Here is a 27116-nt window from a genome sequence, read left to right on the forward strand (position 1 = left end):
AGATGAGGAGAAAGATAGACATTTCTGTTCTTAACAAAATTTATACACCACTTGATAGTAAAAAAACAACAACCCCAAAAACAAAACTTCACAGCAGCTTACAAAAAGATAAAGCAATAAAATCAAGAACAATTCACAAGAGACAGAGAGAACATAGCATTTTACACTGAAATATAGGTAAAGGTAAAGGACCCCTGGATGGTTAAGTCCAATCAAGGTGATTATGGGGTTGTGGCACTCATCTCCCTTCAGGTCGAGGGAGCCAATGTTTGTCCACAGACAGCTTTCTGGGTCATGTGGTCAGCATGACTAAAATGCTTCTGGTGGAACGGAACACCATGGCGAGTGCCAGAGCGCACGGAAACGTTTACCTTCTCGCTGCAGCGATACAGAACAATCGTGTATTATATAGGACAGGTGGCAACCCTAAAACACTTTTTCTATGGTAAGTATAGTGCAAGTATAACTTTTGTAAGAAGCATCAATGTAGGCTTGGGCTGCCAAACATACACAAGAATGCGTGTAGACACCATTACAGGTCTCCTCAAGGTCTACACACTATCTAGTCAGAAATATGCCTCCTTGGGCTTTGTGTGGGATATAAACTGGAGGAAAACAGAATAGAATAGTGCCAAAACCTGCCCTCCAATTTATCAACAGCTCCCCCCCCATTTTTCTGCCTCTTTCTCAGGACATTTTGGAATTTATTTGGAATTCTGGTTAGTGTAGGGTTCAGCTTACCTAAGTGTTGCAAAGTGGCTGTGGATGGTGTGTGGGCATTCCTTTCCATCAAACATTTCTCTAGCTTTCTGCAGCCTCTCAGGCTGCCTGTGTTTCCTGATTGGAAAAAGCCCCATAGGAGAAGTTACCTCATGTCCCCCCCCCCCCCGAGTTTGAAGCTGTGGAAGGCAGGGATGGTGGAGACCAAGTGCCTCAGACTGTTGCAGTTGCTGGTTTTGTTTTTAAGAAAAACCTTCTCTTTTACCATAAGAAACCTTTCTGCATTGGTTTCTTTAAAAATAAAAGACTTTTTAAAAACAAACAGGTGTTGGCTCATGTGAGACAGCGGACCCACCTTCCCATCCTTACAGAAAAGCTCAGCTGTGGACCTCACGGGGTGGACCAAAACTCTGAAAAGCTGCAGAGTGCAGACCACTAGAGAGATGATTTCTACAATGAAATAAAGGATACCTCACAAACACCACTTGGCTGCTGCACAACACTGAACTTGTAATCCATCCAGAAAATTCCATAGACATTTTATCTTCACTTTCAAAATTTTCTAATGCAATTTATTATCTCATAAATTTATGGAGAACGGTGAAAAATAACAACTGAGATTAATTTTTTGCCACAGCACTAGAACAGAATAAAGACAACTGGGCCCTACTTATTTGTAATCAGGCTGAGGCTGCACTCACACCATAGTTTATTGTGATGTATACAAGTCATAAGGAGCCTCAGGCTCACATGTTCTTCCCTCCCTCCCTCCCTTTTTGGAAGCTTTCACATAGAGTTTTAGTTAACCGCAGTTTGCCGTGTCATTCAAACTAATTGTAGATGGACACTACGTAGCTTTGGAAACTACTTAAGATGGCTTGTTTAAATCTGACAATATTTAGCGCTAACTATAATTTGTCATGGGATGCGGGTGGCGCTGTGGGTTAAACCACAGAGCCTACGACTTGCTGATCAGAAGGTTGGCGGTTCAAATCCCTGCAACGGGGTGAGCGTCCATTGCTCGGTCCCTGCTCCTGCCAACCTAACAGTTCGAATGCACGTCAAAGTGCAAGTAGATAAATAGGTACCGCTCCGGCAGGAAGGGAAACGGCGTTTCCGTGTGCTGCTCTGGTTTGCCAGAAGCGGCTTAGTCATGCTGGCCACATGACCCAGAAGCTGTATGCCATTTCCCTCGGCCAATAAAGCGAGATGAGTGCCGCAACCCCAGAGTCGGTCACAACTGGACCTAATGCTCAGGGGTCCCTTTACCTTTTACAATTTGTCATGCCAGACTACGTGACTGTGACTGCTGTGATTAACTAAAACTGAAAGTAAATGCTTCTGAAGTCCCCTCCACATGGGGGGGGGGGAGAATGTGAGCCTGAAATTCATTGTGAATTATGCGCATTATGCTAAACCATGGTTTAGTGTGCTAAGTGAACAAAGCCAGTAGGTCCTGACTGGATGAACAAGGCCAGTCTGAGGGATTATCACATAACAATTTGATAGTCTTGTAAACAGACATAAATGGTAGCACAGATCTCACACATACACCGAACATTCTGGCAGTTTTATATAGAATTATCAATGCCATATATTAAATATGTAATCAGTCGTGTCAAGCTATTTCCATAGAACTTTACAACAAGCCGAAATAGACAGAAATGCTTTTTTTTAAAAAAAAAAAATCTATTTGACCCTAGCTCTCTCTTTAGCTTGGCAGTATCTCACTATCCTGTTTCCAGAGTGACAGCCTTGACTATTCAGTTGTCTCTGCTGATGTCCTGCAGTGCGTGTGCAACTTCATTCAAATGCAATGAGAAAGATACCAATTAAACAAGCACAAGAGCCCTGCAGCTTGCCAGCCTGATTCAAATTAGATACCTGTATGAAGTGATTAAAATTGGGGTTTTAAAACCTGACAAATAACAAGAGGACAGTGTGTTTGATTTATATCAGCAGGAACCAACCAAAATGTAAAAGGACCACGCAACAGCTCCACATCACCATAAAATCACCAGTTAAGGTACAATGAGGATTGAACAAGAGAAATACAATGTACCTTTGCTGTATTTGCACCATGTGCAGCATTTCACAACGTCTTTCACTTCAATAATCATTACTTTAGTGTCAGATAGTTCAATAATACAACATTTTGCACCATTCTAATGGTCTTTCTCCATAGACCTCAAAGTAAATTACATGCCTTTATGGACTTTGTCAAGGAGGAGGAATTTAGGAAGTGAAATAAATGCAGAAGAATTTCTGAAACTCAAGACTCAGAAAACAGAAACGAATCACTTAAATCAGGAATGTTGAACATACCAGAAGCCTTATAAGTGTCCTTAAGAACCCCCAAACACATATCTGCTTTAGGGAAATATGTATAATTTGGGGCTATTTTGGTTCAGGAAATTTATTTTGAATTGTGCTTGGAAAAAGACCAGGAGGGCATGAATATTACACATGTCTATGACATTTTTTAAAAGTTTAGTATTTATTTGGATTCATAGTTTGGTACCAAACTGACTATGGCACTGGCCAACTGATGCACTGGGGGAATGGGGTGTTGACACACACTTTTCCTCTCAGCTTCTTCCCTCAAAGACTAGGAACGTGCATGGTCCAACAAAGAAACAACCTATAACCAACAATGGTAGCCTTCCACAATGTTATTAATCCACTATATTTTCAAACGTTATGGGCTCCCTAGTTTAGACCACCTCAGAAGCTATAAGTCAGAATCACTAATTAATATCATACATTTTCAAAGCAGTTGATGTTGGTAACCATCAACCACATCCTGTGATGGTAAACTTGATAATTCAGCTATGTGCTTTGTGAAGCACTTCAGTTTGTCCTATTCAGATTCATTGGATGACCCCAGATTCTAGTACCAAGAGAGGAAGAAAACCTTCACCCTATCAACTTTCTCTACACCATATGCATCTTTTTATAAACCCATTTCATGTCCTCCCTTGCTCATCTTTTTTCAAAACTACGAAGCCCCAAATGTTGTAACATTTCTTCATAAGGTAGATGCTGCAGCCCACTAATCATTTTGGTTGCTTTTCTGCATGTTTCACAGAACTATCATAACCTTTCTAAGGTAAGGTTACTAGATGTTTTTCAATTAATCCGGGGACACTTTTCAACTTCAGTCGGAATGGATGGAATTTGTCAGGATTTGTAAATCTGGGAACCGTCCCCAGGGAACGGGGACGTCTGGTAACCTTATTCAAAGGTGGATCAATCAGAACTGGACACAGTATTCCAAGTTTAGCCACACCACAGATTTATATTATGTCATAACTATGTTGGCAGTTCTATTTTTGTTCCATTTCTTCATAATCTCTTACATGAAGTTCCGCCACACGCTGGGTCAATGCTTTCATTGAGCTTCTACTACAACCGGCCTCTGTTGTCAGAAGCAGGAGGCCTCTACCTACCAGATGCAGGGAATCACTAGTAAGTAGGGTGGGGATGGAGTTGGGTCCTGCTTGCTGATCTCCCATAGGTTGGCCACTGTGAAAACAGGATGCTGAACTAGATGGGTCTTTAGTATGATACAGCAGGGAACTTTTCATGTTCTTACTGGGCAGACTGGGTGATTTGCTAATTTTTAAGTTTCTTATACTTTGCAAGTTGATATTTGATTCCACCTTAATGAAAATGAATTATTACAAGACATAATAATGGTTAAGAGTGGTAGACTCATAATCTGGTGAACTGGGTTCGCGTCTCCGCTCCTCCACATGCAGCTGCTGGGTGACCTTGGGCTAGTCACACTTCTTTGAAGTCTCTCAGCCCCACTCACCTCACAGAGTGTTTGTTGTGGGGGAGGAAGGGAAAGGAGAATATTAGCCGCTTTGGGACTCCTTCGGGTAGTGATAAAGCGGGATATCAAATCCAAACTCTTATAATAATAATAATAATACAGTGGTACCTCGGGTTACATGCACTTCAGGCTACATACGCTTCAGGTTACAGACTCCGCTAACCCAGAAATAGTGCTTCAGGTTAAGAACTTTGCTTCAGGATGAGAACAGAAATTGTGCTCCGGCGGCGCAGCAGCAGTGGGAGGCCCCATTAGCTAAAGTGGTGCTTCAGGTTAAGAACAGTTTCAGGTTAAGAACGGACCTCCGGAACGAATTAAGTACTTAACCCGAGGTACCACTGTAGTAATAATAATAAATCTGTACACTGCCCATCTGACATTGTCACACCCAAAGAATATTTTCTGAGGCTGCAGTTTCATATCCACTTACCTGGAAGTAAATCCCAATGAGGGACTAACATCTCAGTAAGCATATATAGGATTGCAAACCATTCCCTACTGCATCTGTGGAGAACACTGCAAATTCAGAGTAGTTCAGCCCCAGAGACAGTCTGTCCTAGAAGAATGACGCTTCATGCCCACTCCAGTCCTAATTATCTCTGGATAATTTTGGAAACAGTCAGAAAGGTTCCAGAGAAACTACTTGTTATAATAAACAAAGCAGCAGATTTTTAAAAGATCCAAGTCCAGAATAGGTGGCAGCTAAGGAACAAACCAGTCAAAAAAATAAGTAGCTTATAAACTCAAGGATAAGGAATTCCACAACCTACCAGATTTCAGTAGTGAGAAGTTTAGAAAAGTGTTTTTCTCCTCCCAAGATGGATTTTTAAAAATTTAAATTATCTGTTGGGGGTTTTTTGTTAAAAATTGTGAAATGCAAATATCTTTTACATCACCAGAGAAGGCAGAAAACACTTCAATTAAAATTGATAGCTTAGATCAAAGAATAAAAGCCATTATAGGTAGAAGAATGAATAAAATAAGAAAATAGAGCATGCAGAGCATAACATTTTTTTTCCTTTTTTTAAAAAATCTCCCCCTTAAGGAACATTAAATAGCTTTCCAAGAATATATTTTCCATTTTATCAATTAAAGATAACTAAAGATATAGCACTCCTCATGTGGAGGGAATTCTACAGATCCCTGATGATGAAGGTAATGCAGAACTGCTATGCAAACTTTTACTATCTTAGCTGCTCAGTACCATAATTTCAAGCTATCCATGAATTTTCTGGCTGAAAAGTTCTCATGTTCCTTTAAATGCTTCCCGTCAGTTCTGCTATAGACAAAATGAACCAGGTGTAAAATCCCAGCTAATGAAAAGTAGGGATGGAAGAGAAATTGGATTCAGTTTGCATTTACAAGCAAATTTACTTGCAAATGACCAAAATGCAGCCATTTTTCAATGAAGTTATCCTTTAAAACTCACATGTCTGAATTCTGAAATGAAGTTCTCTAGTCAAGTAATGTGTTCAAAATTGCATATACTATGGTCAATTATGCATTAAAATGCATATATTAATGAAACTAGCATACCAAGGGCTTTATAATAGGAGGAATTGCTTTGCAAAATTGTGCGTTTGGGGCAAAATTGCATTAAAAAATGTGAAGATGAGGAGAAAAATCAAACCAAAATGCTAACGAATTTTCATTAGGAATATAGATAGATAGATAGATAGATAGATAGATAGATAGCAAAATAATAAGGAAATCTAGATACCTAGATTAAGGTTACCAGACGTCCCTGTTTCCTGGGGACAGTCTCCGGATTTACAAATCAGTCCTCTGACAAAATCCATCTATTTAGTAGGAAGTTGAAAAGCGTCCCCAGATTCATTGAAAAAAATTTGGTAACCTTAACCTAGATAGGCATGGCAGGACAACTTACTCTATGATCTTAACCCCTTCATGCATGTTGATTATATGAGGCTGGATATCCCACAGATAAAACCTGTGGTAGACACATCAGCAGTTGCAGCAGCATTTTTTACGTCAGAGAAAAGCTTGCTGTGCATTGCAGGAAGGATGTCATATAGTCTAAGCACGTAGAGGCTTTTTCACATGAGCTACACTTGAGAGGTCATGTGAGGAAAATAAGCAGTCAATTTACACTCGTGAACTGCCCCAAAGATGAGCACCATTCCAGGCTCTTTCTTCCACTTTCCATCTGTAGTTGTTTTTGCTTTTCAACCCAAAAGATTAAACTGCAACATACACAACTTGATAAGACATAAGAAGCTTGTAATGTATTTATTGTCATGAACACCATCAACTTCACTGTAAGACAAAAGCAGCAATTTAAATAAATTATTGATGTGCTTTCTTTATACATACCTTGTTTTGCGGTTCTACACAAAACACAGTAAGCAAAAGAAAAGGGAGGGGGAAGAGATAAAACAATTTAATATTCCAGTTTTGAGGATTACTGTAACATGACCAGATAGAAGTGAAAACAGACTTGATACTGGCCATAAATGTCATTTAGTCTAGCCTTCTTAATGGATTCTGCACTGTTACTGATGAGATGTAAAAAAATAAAAAATCATTTTTTAAATCTTCATGAAATGACTAGGAAAAACTTGTCATTCACTAAAATACAATTGAAAAAAACTCCCCAACTGCAATATTCACGAGCATTAATATTTGGATTAATATGAAGTCCAGCTGTTTCAGTCCAGAATAGAAAGTCTGAATTTGGGAAGTTTACATAACGTAAACGATTAAGCCATATAGTTAGCGTACATATATTACAGTTTACAATTAATGTGATTAACATGTGCCTGTAAATGTACAAACCCAACTCCTGCAGCATTCAGCATATTTCAGAGACATCTGTGGTGATGGGGAGGGAAAATATACTCTTAGCTATGAGTAAAAACAGGACAGCTAATGCTTCTCTGTAAAGCCTGACTAATTAGTGTTCATAGACCACTTACGTATCTTCATGCAAAAAGCACCAGAGAAGAACATTAACCTCAAATGCTGAAAAGGCTTCAGCTCTTGCATGACAAGAGCACTGAAATACCTGTAGTTTCCATGACAGTCAATATCCCCAACATAATTTACAAATGATGAGAGCTATCCAAATAAAATAAATGTCTGCTCAGCAGAGTAAACAAAGACAGCTTTACCAGTCCCAATTTAAATGGCTGAGATGATCAATAAGAGAATAGTAGTGGCCACAATGAAACCTGTATTAATTATGAAGAGAGTTATGAAAGAAATTAATCATTATTATGGGGATCACTGGAGGAATGTAATAGCTTTGGCCAGGTCTACATGACTCTTAGGATGCTTGAGGTCAAATATGCTGAGCCTGAAATAAACTTTAATATTACCTGAGCATTGCCTACATAATATCTCAGAAGTTCCATAACTCTGTCCAAAATAACAACCTCCCTCACTCCCAGTAAGGAAGCATTTCAATATGCTATCCCAAGATGAGATTGGGGGGCCTTTAAAAAAAATGTATGTAATACTTCAAGGAATTGATTAATGTAGTGCTGTATATAACTGAAGTAGTTTTAGACTCAAATCTTTTCAATGTGGCTTTTTTCTGACGAGAGCTCAGCATTGTTTATGGATTTAAAAAACAACACCCTCAGGTTTAGGCAACATGCCTCAGTAAAATAAGCAGCATTTTCTAATAAAACAAACTGACAGGAACCTCAACAGTACTTAATCCACGATTATAACGAACGAAGGCATTCAGAATGCTTTGTCCCAGAACTACTTAGTTCTGTATTGTTGGAATAAGCCCCATTAGTCAGCACAAGTAATAACGTTTATTAACACTGTTATTAATAACAACATCAATGTATTTTCCATTTTGTAAATCTAATTTTATTCTTACTTAGGCAAGGTAATATTCCTAATGAAGTTTTCTTATGAGAGGAACTTGTAGCATAAGTCCAGGCATTTTGGACTTGCTGCATCTCTCTCCCTTTAAGGCAGTATTCTTGATTCTGAACAATTCACAACATCTGAAAACATTCCTCATGCTTTTGTAGTTTTTGAGATGTAAGCCCCTCTTCTCAGAAAAGCTCCTTGAAGGATCTTACATAAATATAATCTGCATTTCGTAAGAAAGGTTTGGTATAGACATAGCAGCCCCATGTTGTGCTCCAATTAAACAACTGCATTATAGGAAAGCATCACAACTTGTAACTGTCATTAGTCCAGGTGTTCACACATTTCCCCATTTTAACAAGAACTGCCAATCCAGCAAACCAACAATTGGTTGTGGTAAATGATGGGCAAAATGGGTTAGACCCCAAATGTCAACTTCTTCATGCTTTAGTAGCATGTGTGTTACATGTTATCTCCAGAGTGAGAGATCAGTCAAAAGAAAAATTGAAAGAACCTTGAGACCTAATGGATGCTAGAAAGCTAAAGTCTTGATCAGGGGTCAGCAAACCTTTTCAGCAGGGGGCTGGTCCACTGTCCCTCAGACCTTGTGGGGGGCTGGACTATATTTTTTTTGGGGGGGGGGGGAAGAACGAATTCCTATGCCCCACAAATAACCCAGAGATGCATTTTAAATAAAAGGACACATTCAACTCATGTAAAAACACGCTAATTCCCAGACTGTCCATGGGCCGGATTTAGAAGGCGATTGGGCCGGATCCGGCCTCCGGGCCTTAGTTTGCCTACCCATGGTCTTGATCATTGATCATGGCTTCCTACATCTGTAGGACTCTCTTACTGATCAATCTATTTTCAAGCTAAATGCTTGAAGAGACCAATATGAGCAAACTGCTGTTCTGCAAAGGAAACATCCATTTCTGTTGCTGACAGCTGTGCTTGTAGGTAACAATTATCCCAATCCTTGAATACACACATTGTTTTAAAGTGAGAAATAATTTTTTAACCAAGAAAAGGCTTAGTAAGTGCAAATGTACGGCAATTTGCTTAATCCGTGCAGCTATATTACTCTTTACTTGCATAGTTCTGAACATGACATATGCAGAGATGCTTGTAAAATATTTTAAAAGGAGGTGTTGGAGCAACTTTTAGGACGGTTCCGTGAAATCCAGTCCTAGTTCTAATGAAGCAAGTGCCCTTGGATAAACTTGTTTGAGCATCAGTTTCTTGGACTAAAAAAAAAAAAGGAGGCTCAGAAGATTTGGCTAGTAGTTTATGTCTGCATGACTCTTCAAAGAAGAAAAATACAAGCTAGCTGTACTGTTTGGAGACTTGCAGCTAGGAATTTCAGGTTGGCCTTAATTTCTATTTGCCTCCCAGAAACAAACACAACATGGTTAAAAATAAAGCAGAGAAATCATTGCATTTTTAAAGGCAGAATGGCATTAGTTTCATCTAACTTTAAAGCTGTTAAGAAGGTTATTAAAAAGTAAGACAGAAGTTTTTTTTTATTTCTGTTTTCAAGATCTAAAATAAATGCTTACTTATAAAACAAATAATGTTACATTGGGTGGTATTCTAACTTGTCCAATATTTATTTGTACTCCATTCCTGAAGCCACAAGCGGTGTGATTAAGGAAAGGGGAAGCTGTGGCCCTGCACATATCATTTGACTAAGCACAGGCTCCCCACCCCTGATATATAAAAACCTCCCCACTGAATACCATAAAGTGGACATGATTCCTCAAGCAAAACAGGAAAACTTAGGAAAATCCAGGTGTTTGGATCAAAGAATGCTCAGATATACTGCACATCATTAAAGAGAAGCTCATTGAAGGATACCCAGGCTGGCTACCAGTATTCAGTAAAAGCCAGCATACCCTAATTCTCCTTAACTGGGGTGCAATCTGAAATCACAAAAATAAAGTGCTATTATGCAGGCCGGGGAAGGCAATGTCCCTCTGACTTAGCTGTACTTGACAGGGCTGCCTCTAGGCACTGTACAAGGTCTCACTTGCCGTTCCTAACATAGCTTGCACCTATTTTCTTGCTGTGCACATTTGAGCCAAGCCTGACAACATATGAAGAAATAAACAAAAAAGGGCAACCCTGAAATTCCTTTAAAATCTATCTGTTGAAACAGAAGATACAGTGGTACCTTGGTTTGGTTTACATACGTTTTGGATTACAAACACGTCAAACCCGCAAGTGTGTATCCCTTTTTTTGGATGACAATCCTTTTTTCTTTTCTTTTTTGGATTACGAACAAAAAAATTTTTGGAGTCCCCATTGGCAAAAGCGCGCCTTGGGTTACAACCTGTTTTGGTTTACAAACGCACCTCCGGAACGGATTATGGTTGTCATAATAATTAATAATAATAATAATTTATTATTTATACCCCGTGCATCTGGCTGAGTTTCCCCAGCCACTCTGGGGAAACCAAGGTACCACTGCACTTAAAACATGCATCCCTATACCCCAGAAGACTTGCATGGAACTTGGGCAAGGTAATGGGGAGGGTGCTTTTCCCACAAAATGCCATTCAAGCTTCCTGACTAGGACAAGTGTCAGTCTTGCAAACATATGGGTTTAATTATTCTTGGTGCAATGTAACATCCTTTTTTTTTACCCTGTCAGTTGCCACTAATTATTTTCTCAATATCCAAAAACTAACTACCTTCCTTCCCCATATTGTTTTATATGCCCCCTATACTTCTTGAACCATTATGTGCAGGCAATACAAGGGACAGCACTGACTGTGTTTCTAAAATAGGGCTGGTGAAGAAGTGGGATCACTTATTTAAAACTTTTTCTCAAGTGCAGAGAGTGGGTTTGAAAGTAAAATCATCTAAGAGTGGGTTTGAAACAGTCTCCCGAAGCCCTAAACATCACTTCTAGTGACATTAACTTGAGCTACATGTCCCATCGGAGAGTAAGTGTCAGCAAAGTAAATGCATTAGTTAAAGCTTAATAGTAGTTTAGTGTTCAATATCTTGAAATATTAAATATGTTTTTTTCCCAAAGTAAACTGCAATTCAGTTTTAATGAAGACATTAACCTGCTTGATTTGTAAGCTCTTGTGGGAAGCCAGTCTAAAATACTGTCACAAGAGGTGGGCACAAGTAGCAGGAGCTACAAGAAAGAAATCAAACATATTTTAAATGTTTAAAAAGGAGCCAGAAACTGAGTGCCAGCAAGCTCGTGGTTTTTTTTATTTATAGTTTGGGTTAATGTGATTTGTGCACTTTGAAGATAGTACAGTTAGAGTTAGTTACAGTACAGTCATACCTCCGGTTGCGAACGTGATCCGTGTGGGAGGCACGTTTGCAACCCGCAGCGTCCGTAGCCTGAAGTGCCACATCTGCGCGCATACGCACCACATGATTTGCTGCTTCTGCTCATGATGTCATCTTGCACTTTTGCTCATGCGCGAGCACCGAAACCCGGAAGTAACCCATTCCAGTATTTCCGGGTTCAGCGCGGTCCGCAACCTGAAAACACGCAACCCGCAGCAATCGTAACCCAAGGTATGACTGTATACAGTATTTGTTTTTATGGGAGTTTTAAAAATGACAGCAACACCTTGCATATTCACCAATGAGCAGGCAATGGGGGAGGGAGAACCCAATTCAAAAGCGATGAAAAACACAAACTATAAAAATAAGTATAAACTAGCATCAGCAGCATCAAGACTCTGAATAGAGTGCTACAGGAATCACACAACACAAAAAGAATAGGTTTTGATTTTAAAACTTGGCGAAACTTCCTTCCTGTGGAGGTGAGGATGTTCATGACACTGATGGGCTTCAAACACATGGCAAAAACTTGTTTGTGCTTCCAATCTTTCCCAGTTTAATTTGACTCTTCCCCAACCCCTACTTTCCAATCGCTAGTCCTTCTGTGTTTTATAAAGATCATCATGATTTTGTTGGTTTTTAATTTGTGTCTATGTTTGTGATTCCTATTTATTTGCGGCCCATCTAAATAACACACCTACATTATTGCAGCCAAAACAAAAATAGTCTGCTTCATTTTGAGAAACTAAGCTGATCCTGTTAAGCGTAGATATTGACGTTTAATAGTATTAATAGATAATGATACAATTAGCACCACATAAACTATTGCAAACTATTATGACCTATATGCCTTAGTAAAATCTGTATTTATAGAGTACCCTGGCAACAGACTATTAGTACTTAAGGAAACACTTGCTCAACCACGATTCTTATTTTAGTGGCCCAATTAAAACCTGATATCTCAACAAGCGATGTGCTTCTAAAGAAAATTTATCCCCAAACAAACTAGTGTACATGTGCGAGACAGAAGTTTCTCACTTCTGTTGCACTTCCAGCATGTATGATAAGTAGGCCTATTTTTATTATTATTTCTATTAAGCCCTATTCTGAGGGTCCACACAGATAATGGTTTGCTCTTGCAAGTATAGAGGGAGAAGGGGAAGCAGCTACTTCCTGCTGATTCGGGAGCAACCAAGTAGACGTGTCTTTGTCTGCCTGCCTGCCTCCCTTCTCTCACCCAGGGTAGTTGATAATGTAATAGCTATAGAGCTGGTCCATGGAGGGAGACCCGGATTTAAATTCTGACTGTGCCCCAAAACTTAATATGATAATTTAGACTGAGAGTATGCAAACTAAAAAAAGCCCTGCTAGTCCAGCATTCTGTTTTCCGAAGCGGTCTCTGACAAGTCCAAAGGTAGCTCAGGAAGGCAATGGCTCTCCATTTCTGTTGTTCAGAGGCATACTGTCCATACCCCTCAACCATCTTGATTTTCCCAGGACACCCCAGAATTACAGAAGCCATCCCAGCTTCTGATTCAATCCTGGAATGTCCTGTTTCCCCCCTCCAGCACCTCTGCTGCTGAGCTTGGTGTTTGCAGCCAGCGCTTGCAGTTGCAGTAGTGCTGCTGCTCGTGAAAGAAACGGGTCTTTTGGTGCCATGCTCTTGCGCGAGTCAAAACTGTACACAGTAGGGCCGCACCATAGGTCTGCATAAAGATATTATGATATTGGTAGTTGTATTTTCTCTCTCTTTCCTACCTCACAGGATTATTGCAATGTTAAAAGAGGGGGAAATCATGCTATGCAAAATTACCGGTGGGCCTAAGAACATCTGACAGAAAAAAAAATTTCTATTTAATTCCGTTGAAACAAACTGGCTTGGAATCCCATCTCGCATAAAAGGGACTTATTTTCACATTTCAATTACAATTTCATAAACTGACAGTGAAGTTTTCAGCTTATTATTGGACCCACTGGTTTTTTGTTTCTTTCTTTTTTTAAAAAAAAGCAAACCAATGTGTGTTCAATGGAACTTACTCCTTGGTAAATGAATTCAGGATTGCAGCACAAATTTGCTGCAGGCATCAGAAGAACATGCAGTAACAAAACCAAAATTTCCTAATTCCCTAGTCTGTTACATTAAGAACCACAAGGATAAAATACAACACATTAAAATCACAACTTCTCTGTTTCATGCTCTCCAAAAGATTTCCTGTGTGTTAGAAATCTTGGGTTTTTGCACCTACAAATTCAATTATTAGATTTGGGATAATGCTAAAGTCTTCAGTGATGTTCTTTCTGCATTACAAATGGGCTATTAAATCAGTGAAGTGCCAATCAAGTGCTTTTGTGTGCTGAAAAATGGTTTAACAAAAGCGTTTTTGCAGGCCTCTCCTTCTCGCACTATAGTCAGTGTCACCTATATATGATAATTGCAATGTATTTTTTTGTAGCACCATCAGCCTCAAATTGAAAAGAACACGATTCTCACCCCTCCTTTTTTAATAAAAAGTCATAATCATAGCATCCCACATATTTGGGGCTTTATTAAAGTGTCTAAGGACATCTAATATGCCTAAGCAACCCTTTGTATGATTTTTTTTGTTGTAACAGGAGGAGTGAATGTGTTTAATGATCCCAAGAGAGGAATGACACCTTGGAGCTTTAGATTCACTTGCCTGCTGTACAGTTTAACCTAACTATTGTATGTTTTCACATTATTGGCAATAGTCAAACTGACTCCCCATCCCCATTTGTAATTCTTCCATGGGTTCCTTCTGTCCCATATTTTGTACCACATTCTGTTTTCTGATTTTACATGTACAATTTCATTAAGGCATTTCAGAACATGGGCCATGTACTCTTACTCCACTTTCTTGCAATTTTTTTGTGTGAATTTTTTTGCACACAAATAACCTTGCACATTAATATTGGGGGGGTTTTGTGTGTGTTTGCTATCTAATCACCTGCATAAAGCCCTTTCTGGCTTCCTAGAGTTCATCAAGCAGAGCAGATAAAAAGAAAGAAATCCAGAGCCTATACTATTCTACTTCTTACCCAGTTTCTTACCCACTCTTCACTGTGTGCTCAAAGGTCTGGTTACAATTGTAAAATGCAATATTATGATCAGCTAAAACAAATTACAAGCAAACAGGATGGATAGTAGATGAATACTAGCAAGTCACAGCAGCGTCAGAGCAAGCTGATTGCGCGCCTGGGGCAGCGCATGTGCCCTGCGCCCAGGGGCAGTGCCAGCTGCCTGTGGGGCAGGGCAAGCCGGGGCAGGATGCTCCGTGGGGCCTCCCAGGAGTCTGCCTGCCTCCTCCCATTCAGGGCAGGCAGTGGGCAGACCATTTGGGGCAGCACGGAACCTGCGGGCACCCAAGCCACTGCATCACTCCCAGGAGAGACACATGAATTGGGCACGCTGCAAGCCCCACGGTGAGTACCGCCCGGCATTTTGTCACACCCTTCAGTGGTGACACCTGGGGTGGCCCGCCCCCACTGCACCCCCTTCCACTGCCCCTGAGTCACAGAGGGCTTCAGCAGGGAAGCAGAAGAACAGTTGCAACCCAGTCAGACTTTAAAAGGAGAACCATGCCCCCAAAGGTAGAGACCTCATTCTGTGTTTCTGGAACAGGAGGCACCACACTAGGATCTGCATTAACATGTGAACTAATAAGTTGTATCTTTACAGTAACTAACAGAAATGCTAGTCCAATTGTGTTTTATTGTCTACATAAGCTTAGAGCATGGTCTAGCCAAATTAAAAACAAATATGTGAACAGAATAAATGGAAAGTGTTTCAAGAGCAAACAATCCATGCACAATGGATTTTAGTGGTTCTGAAAATCCAACCTACAAGAATGGTAGAGAGCATGTATGTGTGTTGGTGCTAATCCACAAGCAGGAGAAGGTAAATAAGAACTGTTAAATTCAGGACCAACGAGGAATTCAGAAGCATCCCTGCTACTAATAATTACCAGAATCTCAGCTACATGTCAACATCTTTGCCATTATGAAGATTGCAGCCTTGGAATTAGAACCACAAAATGGCTGGCCCAAAAGTGTTTAATACACTGCCTGCTCCCACATGGATATGCCATTCATTTTGACATGAAAGAAGAAATACAATCCCCAACCCTATTTATTTATTTGTTTGTTTGTTTGTTTGTTTTACAGTGTTGCCACACCTGGCTTTAACTGCTTGGAGGCAAATTTTACTTCCTATAGGAAAGCAGGCAAGTGACTATTTCCAATCCTGGAACAGTATCAATACCAATTTGCTTCATTTCCAATGTTGCGATTGATCATTGAATACTGAAACCTTTTTCATTTCCTACAATAAAATTCCAGATGACTTAATTCAATGTGAGTATGAGTCAAGGTGTGCTTTTTAAGTTGCAAGGTATTGTGAGGAGCACACTTAAAAATGCTCAGGGATTTCATATCACCATATATCCCATTTAAAGATGCTTGCCAACTTCAGTTGTAGAGTACTATTCATCTGTCATTTCCCCCCTTAGAATCTATCCCTAAATTTCAAAAGGCATTGAAGATCCATAGACAATAATGCCATTAACCTTCTCATGTTTAAGTTTTCTCATCTATTAAGATAGGATATTTTCTACCACAATGAGCTTTTTCACCTTAATTTATTAATGTTTGCAAAGCCAATTCAGACCAAGAGACATAAATCGCTGCTGAAATGCAGAGCCTTATCCTCTTAATTTTAAGATATGATTTGTATATAAAAATACACTTCAGAAATTCAAAGACTATTGAAATGTGAAGATTCTACTGTAAATAATCACATTTCTGAAATAAAAGGTTTTTCCTCTTCCCATAGCTGTTCCTTTGATCTGGAAATTTAGCTTCTGGGGTATCTTTCAGACCTGGTCCATTTTACCAGCTCTCACAATTCCTATTATGCCTAAAAATGCTTACATTACATTGTTTCAAAGTATTACAAAAGAGAATGGCTTAATTTTACAGGATTTGTCTCCACCACAAACACTTCTGTATGTTTAGATGAAGTAAACATGAAAGTCAGCCTGCTCTGGATTTAAACCACAAATCATTTACAACACAATCCTATACATGTTTATTCAGATGTAGGTCCTATTGTAGTCAATGGGACTTTGTCCAAGGAAACTTTGGTATAGGATTGCAGACTTAAGGACAAAGGTTGCAATCTCATATCCAATTTCCTAGGAGTAAACACCACTGAGCTTTATGGGACTTATTTCTAAATAAACACACATATTTCATTGAAAGTATCAAGTTTTCCTTATGTATAAAATGAAGGATACTTCCAAGCTGAAGAAGAGACTGTAACTAACTGCACAATCGAGCACAAACTTCTCCCTTGCAACCCCAGTGATCTGAATAGGGGTTGTTCCAGGCCAACTGCTACACTTGCATGGTCCCATTCAAATCAAAGAGGATGCCACAGTACAGCTTTCTGATAGATTGTGCCCAAAGTGTGCAGGGTTTAGGCTGCAATCCAGAACACATTTTCCTAGGAGTAAGCCCCACTGAGCTCTATGAGAATTACTTCTGAGTAAAAATTTATAAAATTTGTCTGTTGGTTTTAAATAAGTATCTTTAAATTTTGTCACAGGCATTTAAAATAAGCAGAGACAAATTTTCATTGGCGAGGTGCAAAGTTAAAGAACACAGTTGTCTGCTTTTTTAAGGAATGGTTTTATTTTGCTGAGTCCCCTACACAACCGCGTCTTCTAAAAATGAGGAATAAGCTATTTCTTAAAACAAACATTACATTATACATTATCAAAAAGGCATCTATGTTCATTGTTTCATGAAATGCCAATTTATTTAAATATAATGGATTAATTGATTAAAGAGTATATGATTAACAAACTACAAAATATTTAAACAATTCACAATATCACTTAATCCACTATCATTTAGAACATTATGAGATCTCCAGAATGATAGTACTAGCATACTCTCTAATACCACATTTTTCGCTCTATAAGATGCACTTTTTCCCTCCTAAAAAGTAAGGGGAAATGTGTGTGCATCTTATGGGGCGAATGCAGGCTGTGCAGCTATCGCTGAAGCCAGAACAGCAAGCAATCCCTCTTGCTGTTCTGGCTTCAGCGATAGCTGCGCAAAGCCTCTTCAACAACATTTGATTCAGAATAATTTTTTTCTTGTTTTCCTCCTCTAAAAACTAGGTGCATCTTATGGTCGGGTGCATCCTATAGAGTGAAAAATACGGTAAGCATCTTGTGTGTTTAGCCGTTGAACCCAGTGCTGCACAAGCAGCAGGTCTTCCCCTTCATCTTCCTCTATGCCCCCAAAATCTGCTCTGGTGCTATTATATATTGGTAGCCACTATGGGGCTCCATTTTTGGAAGGAAGGGTGGCATATGAGAATCACAAACAATTTAACACATTTTAATATGACTTATGTAAGTCTATTAATGAAATTCATGCTAAAGGGCAGTTGAGCCATGGGATCTTTGTCAGCTGAGAGAAAGAGAATAAATTGGCCTGCTTAAGAGCTTAACAGGTGAGAGTATCCTGGAGGCAATTATTAGGGTTAGGGGAAGCACACCACAAGATTAAAAAACTCTTAACTTTGCCCAGCCTCGTTTTCCCCACCAAGCTGTATAGCAAGAAAGGTTTAGGTTAGGACTAGCAGCCAGCTCCTATCCTGAGCCTGTTCGCAGATGGCCTGAACAGGTGTGCTTCTGTTAGGGGGTTGAGGACACACTCAACAATCTGTTGCGTCACTCCCAAGTTGTACATTCTGAATGATGGAACTACTTTCAAGAAAGGGAGAAATGTACATATGTGCTAAGAATGAGGTAGCATATTTAGTACAAAGGAAGATGTTCTGCATGAAGGCATAACAAGCTAGTTTCTCACACTGTTCTTTATGTTGATGGGAAACTGCAGGAACACATATCTCATATCTGTTTCTGTCAATATGTGCTCTTTTTGTAGCTATAGACAAAAGCAATTTATGTCTCATTCTTGGTTTTTCACTATGTGTGAAATGGATATATTTTTGCTGAATATCAAGGATGAAGGCCTAGCTTTATCCTTGAGGTATTGTTTCTGTCTGTAGTACAGCATGAATACTTACTTGAAAGGTGATGGTTTTTGTGTGCTTTGGGTCTCTCATGCCTAGATGAAGAATCAAAGTATCAGCACCTTAAATTAGGGCGCAGCTAACAGATGTCGTTGGACTCTAACTCCCATCAGCCCCAGCCAGCATGGCCAGTGGTGACAGCTGTAGTTCAGCAGCATCAGGAGGATGTAAAGTATTGTAACCATTAGTATATATTGGGGGGAAACAAACAAACTGCAATCCCTCCAAGCACCTTTTGCAAAGTCACAGGAATGGAAATGGCTATGAGACAACAAACAATTTCTGCAGCTATGTATTTACTTCTGAAAGACTGCCTGCTTTCTTTTTGTTGAACAACTGAACACTTGAACTGAGTGCAACAGAAAAAATATTTCTGGGCAGAGGTTAAAGTTTTAAGAAGAACAGTGAATATGTTAGTGCACCACATGAATAGTTCATATATATATATATATATATATATATATATATAGGCATGTGAGGCAAGCATTTGGGATTTTAGGAGTGCATTTCTACAAAGTATATATAAGTACATTTATACTGTTTTCCCACAAAGCTATCTAAACATTCATGGTGAAATTGTGTTTAAGAACACTGTCAATTTGTTTTTCCAAACAAACCAGTAAAATATTGTATACACATATAACTGTTTAGGCCAAGGGCAACACTCACTTGGTTAGTCAGGTTCTGGTTGTTCATTTCCTATCTCCAAAGATTGCAAGGGGTGGGTGGGGGCTAGCGAGGCAACCTTTGACTAAAGGGAAAGACTGGAGAAGCTTCATAGGGAAACTGGGTTTAGACACTATTTGTAAGGGGAAACTTTACTATTTTTAGTGTTTCGTGCTTCTTGAAGTGTTCTACGAGCATAATATCACTTCATAACTCTCAGTCTTCTCAGAGAATATAATTAACTATCAGTCATTAATTGTATATTATACTAAAGTTTGCATTCTGCAGCACAGATTATTGTTCATGGCTCCTAGCAGAGGTGCCATCTCTACCAAGGCTGATTCAAGTATGAAAAAAATGCAGTAGAACTCCCACACCCAATTTTCCATATCATTTGTGGTTTGGCTTGCTTTGTGCTGGAATGTCAACTTCTCTTAAGAGGCACTCCTTGCTCCATCTTTAAAATATGGCCCATTTTCAGGCATATCTTAGGTCACTGGACCAGATTTCAGATCTCATATGGGTGGCTTTGAAGCACATTAACCACTTGGGGATATACTCAATGCATTCACTTGGACGAGGAGACTTCCAATGCGAATTAAATAAAGATGTTTCATGAAGGGAATACTGATGTCTGTTTATATAGAATTTAAACTTAATAGCTGGCAAAGGAGAAAATGATTATAGGAATAGACATATTTGTGCGTATAGTGAAGTTTTACACTGTGATATTTAAAGCGCAAATGCCCCTTGAGATAAATTGGGACTGTCCTTTCTTTGGCCATGAAGGAAGATTCTAAGGTGTCCTTAAAGCCATTGTACAGGTCACTAATACGGATTTCTTTCACCATTTGGGCAGGTCACAATTACCAAGAATTTACAGGTGTCGGAATAGGCAGATGTATATTTATGATACCACTATTGACATTCAAGGGACTCATTACAAGATCTAGTAATCACTGTTTTATAACTGTTCTATAACAGATACAAAATGTATTTCTTTAGCCTTTGAGATGGGTCAGCACATTCCCAAGGCTAGCTCGAGATGTGTTTTTTGGTTTTTTTTGTAATTTAATTAATAGGATCCCCATCTCCCACTTTCTGATAGCAAAGGTAAAGAATTGTATGTGTAGGCAGCTTCAGACTAAATAAACAAGTCAAACCACAAATTATAGGGCAACTAAGTCTTCCTTAAGGACACGGGTGGCGCTGTGGGTTAAACTACAGAGCCTAGAACTTGCCGATCAGAAGGTCGGCGATTCGAATCCCTGCGATGGGGTGAGCTCCCATTGCTCGGTCCCTGCTCCTGCCAACCTAGCAGTTCGAAAGCACGTCAAAGTGCAAGTAGATAAATAGGTACCGCTCCGGCAGGAAGGTAAACGGCGTTTCTGTGTGCTGCTCTGGTTCGCCAGAAGCGGCTTAGTCATGCTGGCCACATGACCCGGAAGCTGTACGCCGGCTCCCTCGGCCAATAAAGCGAGATGAGCGCTGCAACCCCAGAGTCGGTCACGACTGGACCTAATGCTCAGGGGTCCCTTTACCTTTACTTTAAGTCTTCCTTAAAGGCTCCAATGGATTTACCTCTCAGACTTCCTAAATTCTGCTGTTTCACACATCCACATTTTTTAGAATGCAATATATAGCAAAGTCAAAAGTTCCAATTCTTAAAAAAAGATGAGTTTTGTTCCAGAAAAAGATTTACTTCTGAAAGGTAAGCTCTGGTATTAATTACAAATTAATGACACAGTAGCAATCACAGTCATGGGGAGACAGATGGAGTGGTACAAAAGAGGGACTTGTTTTACCTTTCTAAAGATCATTTACTGAAGCCATGAATCCAAATCAGTTATCACAAAATAATTCAAAATGAATTAATCCAGAAAGAATGACACATTAGAAATAAAATGGGAAAATAATCTCATAAGCTTTCTTAGAAAAAAGAGGAGACACCCAACATGTTTCACTCTTTATGAAAAAAAGTTGATGACAGCTGCAATCTTAGCCCCACTTGCTAGCAGTAAGACCTATTGGATTAAACATTAAATAGACTTTATTTCTGAGTAGACATGGCTAGGACTGGGCTGCAATATGCATTAAGTACTTATCTGTTTATAAAGCAGAGTTGCATAAAATACTTCAAATTCTTCTCCAGCAGAGTATCAAATTTCTAGGCACCTAGGATTTTTCCTTTTGGCAAATCATTTGAAATTTGTATTTGTGATCTTGATAACAGTGGATAACTTTCCAACTTAATTATTGTCCTGAAAATATGTTTCCTTGCTTTTCCAAATTTAGCTTAAGGTGTCTTTGCAGTTCGCACAGCAAGGCCATTTATAGCCCAACCCTATATACATGTTTGCTCAGAAGCAAGTCTCACTGACTTCAATGGAATTTACTTTCAACTAAAACAGTCAAGAGAGTCTTGTGGCACTCCCCCCCCCCCCCCGTAAGAGCCTAGCAGCAACCTCTCAGAAATTTCCCATCAAGTGTGCATAGACTCTCAGGTTGAATCCCTTTCTCAAGAATTACATTCAGATTACTGCCCATTCAGGGCTCAACATGGAAAATATTGGTCCTTTCCCCCCCTTTCAGTAAGTACCCTTAGACAATGGGAAGTTGCCCAGCTTTGACCCCTCCTTACAAGTTCTGCAACACTACCACCCATGTGGCTCGGCTCAGCATTTTCCTTTCCCCTGTAACTCCTCACTCTCTTTTCTCTTCTTGCATTCTTACATTCCTTTCTCACTCAAATTCAGCACTGAATTGAAGTTTTTTTGAGTTTGGGAAAATCTCATTCTGTAAATATGGGTGGGTAGAAACGAGGAAAAGAGCAGGACTTGGTTTAAGGGACCAGAAAGAAGGGTTGAGCCTATAGAAGCCAAAACCAGGGAGAGGAAAAGAGCTACAGTAGGCATTGCCCACTCTATAGCCTCCTACCCAGCCCTTCAAAATGCAAGCAGATTTCCAGCTCCTGGATAGTGTCCAGAGCTAAATCGGCAGCTCAGGTGACCAATGGGAGATTAGCAGAAAGGGGTACTCGACCTGGAGTGGCTAAATAGGTGGCAGAAGGCGGACTTAACACACTCTAGCCTTAACTCTTCCCGTGCCTGCCACTAACACCTAGGGACTCCTGCTTTTTTACCCCATCTTCCCCTACCCCCAAGCACCAGCTACGTGCCTTCACTTGAAAATTTGGTAACCTTTAGAATATAAAAAATCCTGATTCAAATGGAAACAAGAGCCCTTTTCGCATTTTCAACTTTAATTAAATCCCTCCTATTATTGTTGTTGTTGTGAGGAATTAGGAAATTAATTTAGCAGTTCTTTGTGTGTGTGTGTTTTTGTTAACCTCCTAACCAGACCATATGCTTAGAGGAGAATAATCTTAAGCACTTCGCTCTGAAAAGATTTGAGCGTCCTAAAATCACGCCTCAGAAACACCAGGGAGATTTGCAGAAAGAAAAAGCTTAGAAGTCCTCGGGCATCTGCTTCAATACAAACGCGGCAGCAGTAACTGCTAGATCGGAGGAGACTGAGTAACAGCAACACAATAATAATAATAATAATAATAATAATAATAATAATAGATGGTGGGAATTCTGGCAAAAGTTCGCTGGGGTCCGAGCTCGCTTTTATCCCTGCATTTCACAATTTAATTTTCTCCGTACCCGCGCATGTGTCTTTCAGCGCGACTTATTATTTATATCAAATGAAAATAATACTTCGCGCCTCAGAAAGAAAGCTTACGCAACAATAAAATCTCACTGGAGGGAGGTTATTTTTTGTGTGTGCGGGTTTACTCGGAAGTAAGTCGCCCTGAGAGCTTTACTCCGAGGAGCGGGAAGAAAGTGCGCACCGGGTTGCAGCCTTCATTCAAGGCGTAATCCTAGGAGACGCCTCCTCGGTTTCGCCGGCCTTGCTTCCCACCTAAGTGCGGCTTCTCGCAGGCACTTCTATTTGAGAGTTTACAAGCCCCGGGCTCTACTCCCTTCCGAATGGAGACACTCGGAGGGACGGCGGGCACTCTTACTCGCGAGTAAGCCTATTGAGCACAGTGGGGCTTACTTCCGAGTAGACGGGCGCCCGTCCCTCGGGCGCTGCCAAACTTTATTTTTTTATTTATTTTTTGCGCGCGCCCTATTTTTTTCTCCTCAGAGAGAGAACTTTTGCCTCCCTTTCCTCCCCCCCACTTCAACTCCCCCCTCCCGCCAAAAGCATCTCCCCTCTCGCAACCCCTCGAGAGGGCGGAGCCGAAGCTAGCCACACCTCCTCACCCCCCACTGACCCCGGAAGCGAGGGTACCTCTCTCATCTTCTGTCAGCCTCCCACGCCAATTCAACACTTTAATGTAGGGACGGCCACCACCCTCCCCTCAGGCGAGTCTCTCATTGGCTCTTAGTCCCGCCCCGCCATCCCCGCTCATATCCCCCATTAGTTGACAGCCGTGCCACTCCCAGAGGAGCCTCGCGTCTACAAACAGCCATGCAGTCCGCCTCTTTCCATCCGCCTTTAATTTGCTGCCCTCCCCATTGGAGGAGCTCCGGCCCTGAGGAAAAACAAATCCGCTTTGTCCCCGGTGTATTGGTCTTGACGCCTGTCGATCAAGCGCCACCGATGCTTATCATTGGAGAGTATACGTATGGTTAAGGCTGACCTGCTTAATAACTTGTGTTTTATTTGTCCGGGCTGACTGCCAGGGTGACCAATGATTGGCTAAAAACGCGTCTCTTCACGCCGCCTAGCAGGTTAGGTTGCGAGGCCTCCACACACACCCCTCCCCTTTTCTACGCATTTCTATTTCTCCCTTTATTTATTTATTTCTTTCATAAACTTAAATGACCTCGGAGGGGTGGGAGAAGGGAAAGCGCTTGCTGTGGTCCGATGACCAATAGCAGATCCAGCAGGGGAGGAGTCGAGAGAGGCATAGGCCAATGGCACTGGAGTACAGTACAGTTAGCAATCTGCCAGCCAATCAAGTTTCGCAACTCCCGGCACCAGCGGGTGGCGGCGACGGGCGTTAATCACTGTCTGGATTTGGCAAGGAACTGGATTGTACCATTCACAGATAAAGAAGGGGGTTCTAGGGAGCGGGAGCAGTGGACTGTTCCATTCTCAAATTATGGGGAATGCATTTACGCACGAGCGAAAAAAAGGAGACCCCGCAGAAGCGAATGAAGGATGGAAAAACAGTTTATCTGAGTTGGTTTTCCTTCTTGTCTGGGTTTCTGGTACCTTAAAGGCTGTCACACTTTCCAAAGCAGGCAGCTTTTCTGTCTTGCTGAGTTAAGACGATAAACCTATATAAACCATTCTCATATCATCATCATTACTATTACTGTTAATAATGAATTGTTAGTCGCTGACTGAAAACAGGTCTCTTAAGTAATTTACAAGAGATGATAAACCACAAGCCATAGCGTAAAATCAGAAACAATACTTTATAACAGGGGTTTCCAAACCGTGGTTTTTGGATTCATTCAGGTGGCCTGCAGTGTGTCTAGATTTGTTACTGAAGACAGACGAGGCCGCTTCCATCATATTAAATATTCATACAGTATTGATTTTTAATTGCTTCTTTCATTTCTTATATTGTTTTTATCCACAGGTTATTGCAATTAAAGCTACAGTCTTACCTACCCACCCACGGATCTGGACCAGGGCAAGGGTTAAATTCAGTAGGCTTTACTTCTGAGTAGACATGGTTAGGTGCCATATACGTAATTGGCATATAAACAGCTTGAATATCCAGTGTGCATGCAAACATGCATTGTAAACGCAATTAAAGCAGTAAGATGCAACTGTGTTCGATTATTTCATAGATTTGTAGTGTTGGAAGGGAATGTGAGGATAATCTAGTCCAACCCCCTACAATGCAGGAATCTTTCGCCCAACATGGGGCTCCACCCTGAAATTAAGAGTCTCATGCTCTACAAAAAACACACACATAGAGCCATGTTGTTAGAAGGGACCCTGAGGATCATCTAGTCCAACTCCCTGCTATGCAGGAATATTCAGCTTTTCCTTGCGGGGATTGAACCTGTAAACTTTCTGTTTTCAACACCATGCTCTAACCAGCTGAGCTATCTAGGCCACAAGAGCGTGAAGACCATTTAAGCAACCTTTTGGAACCAAAAGCTGAGGAGCCTTTTTAAAACTTTGATATGTTTCAACCACCAAACTATTTTGAAATTCAATAAATCACATACATCTGGTTCAGAACAAGTTACTCAACGGAACACCAAACTATGGCAAGACCAGGATATTGCTCATGTTAAAGAAATGCAAAGATCTGTAGAACCCTTTTTGAAAAATGTCATCTTCCTCTTGTCTTAAACCAGGGGTAGCTAACCTGTGACCCATATGTTGTTGGTTTACAACCCTGACTGTTGAGCATTTGCACATACTTTGAATATTCTGAAGTTTTATGTAAATGTGAACTTTAATTAAATGAGTACTTTAAGTGCTACAAAAATATTTTAAGCATTAGTGTTGCTGTTTGATATGGTAAGCTAGAGTGCCTTCCATATGAGGAAATTTTCATTTATCCTTTATTTCTTTCATTTCTTATAGTTCCAGATATGTATAGGACAGTGATAAATAAGAAGGAGAAATCAAGATAAAGAAAGTTAACTTCACAAAAGTACTATGTAAAATAATAATATAAAAAGTGCCTGGAATACAGTACCCAATTATGAGACAAAATCTGGCAGACAATTTGATATTTGGGTGATTACCTTCCTGGGATTATCACCAAACTGGTCCACGTAAGGCGGATGTGGCACTCCAGATGGTTGCTAAACTACAACTCCCATCAGCACCAACACACATGGTGAGGGATGATGGGAGTTATAGTTCAATAACATCTGGAGGATGAAAGGTTCCGCACATCTCATATAAAACATACTGTCCCCTTTGGTGTTAAACTTTTTGTGAACTACCCTGAGATCTTCGGATGAAGGTTGGTATATACATTTAATAAATAAATATACTATAATACTTTGGAATTCCTGGCTCCCAGATATCCCTAAATAAAGGATGATTGTAGTTGCTCAGTAATAAGAGTCCTTCTGCACATTTTCTCTCTTCTCTCTTGTTTTCTATTTTTATTTCTTTTACTAATTACCTGAAGTAGTTCAGAGTCAATGCTGAGTTCCTTTGAGCTGAGGTTTTAATTAAGGCCAGGAAAATCAGGAATACAAGATCTGTTTTATGCATCAGAGACCTTCTGCAGAACTCAGCCCAAGTGTCTGTCCAAAGAAGAGCATTCTGTTCATCTTCCATTTATGAAAAGGTCATGCTTGACCTTACTTTCCCAGGCTGGACAATAGTTTTTCATAGAAAAAACATATGGTTTATTTTAATTATTGAGTTTTTATTAGGCTTATATAGTACATCCAAAAGTTTTAAAAAATGTATAAACAAGTATAGTACATGCATAATAATAGGCACAAGTAGAACATTGGGTCTCGACCTTTGTGTATGTCATGTAAAGTAACATTTGTTAGTGAGAGAAATGGAAGGCGGAAAGAGGCTGAGAAGATGGTATGAGAGCGATAAAATGAGAGGAAGAATAAGCTCATGAGAAAACAAATATTTGTTTTTCAT

The 27116-nt window shown here is 40.1% G+C and overlaps 1 protein-coding gene across 11 annotated transcripts in view; it reads right to left on the reverse strand.

Moving 5' to 3' along the window:
* Positions 1-27116, reverse strand: part of ZBTB20 (zinc finger and BTB domain containing 20) — a 513065-nt gene that overhangs the window by 474372 nt on the left and 11577 nt on the right. For 2 of the 11 annotated variants that reach the window (XM_083609096.1, XM_083609067.1), the window contains exon 1: positions 23814-23907. The exons of 1 other annotated variant lie outside the window; for it this stretch is intronic. The gene's annotated coding sequence lies outside the window, so the exon portion shown is untranslated. Of the gene's footprint in view, positions 1-6446; positions 6464-23813; positions 23920-27116 lie in introns of those variants that run through there. 8 more of the 11 variants (XM_083609103.1, XM_083609079.1, XM_083609100.1 and 5 more) reach the window with 6 other exon arrangements.

Source organism: Podarcis filfolensis (assembly GCF_964270895.1).
Source record: "Podarcis filfolensis genome assembly, chromosome: 4".
NCBI classification, from domain to species: Eukaryota; Metazoa; Chordata; class Lepidosauria; order Squamata; family Lacertidae; genus Podarcis; species Podarcis filfolensis.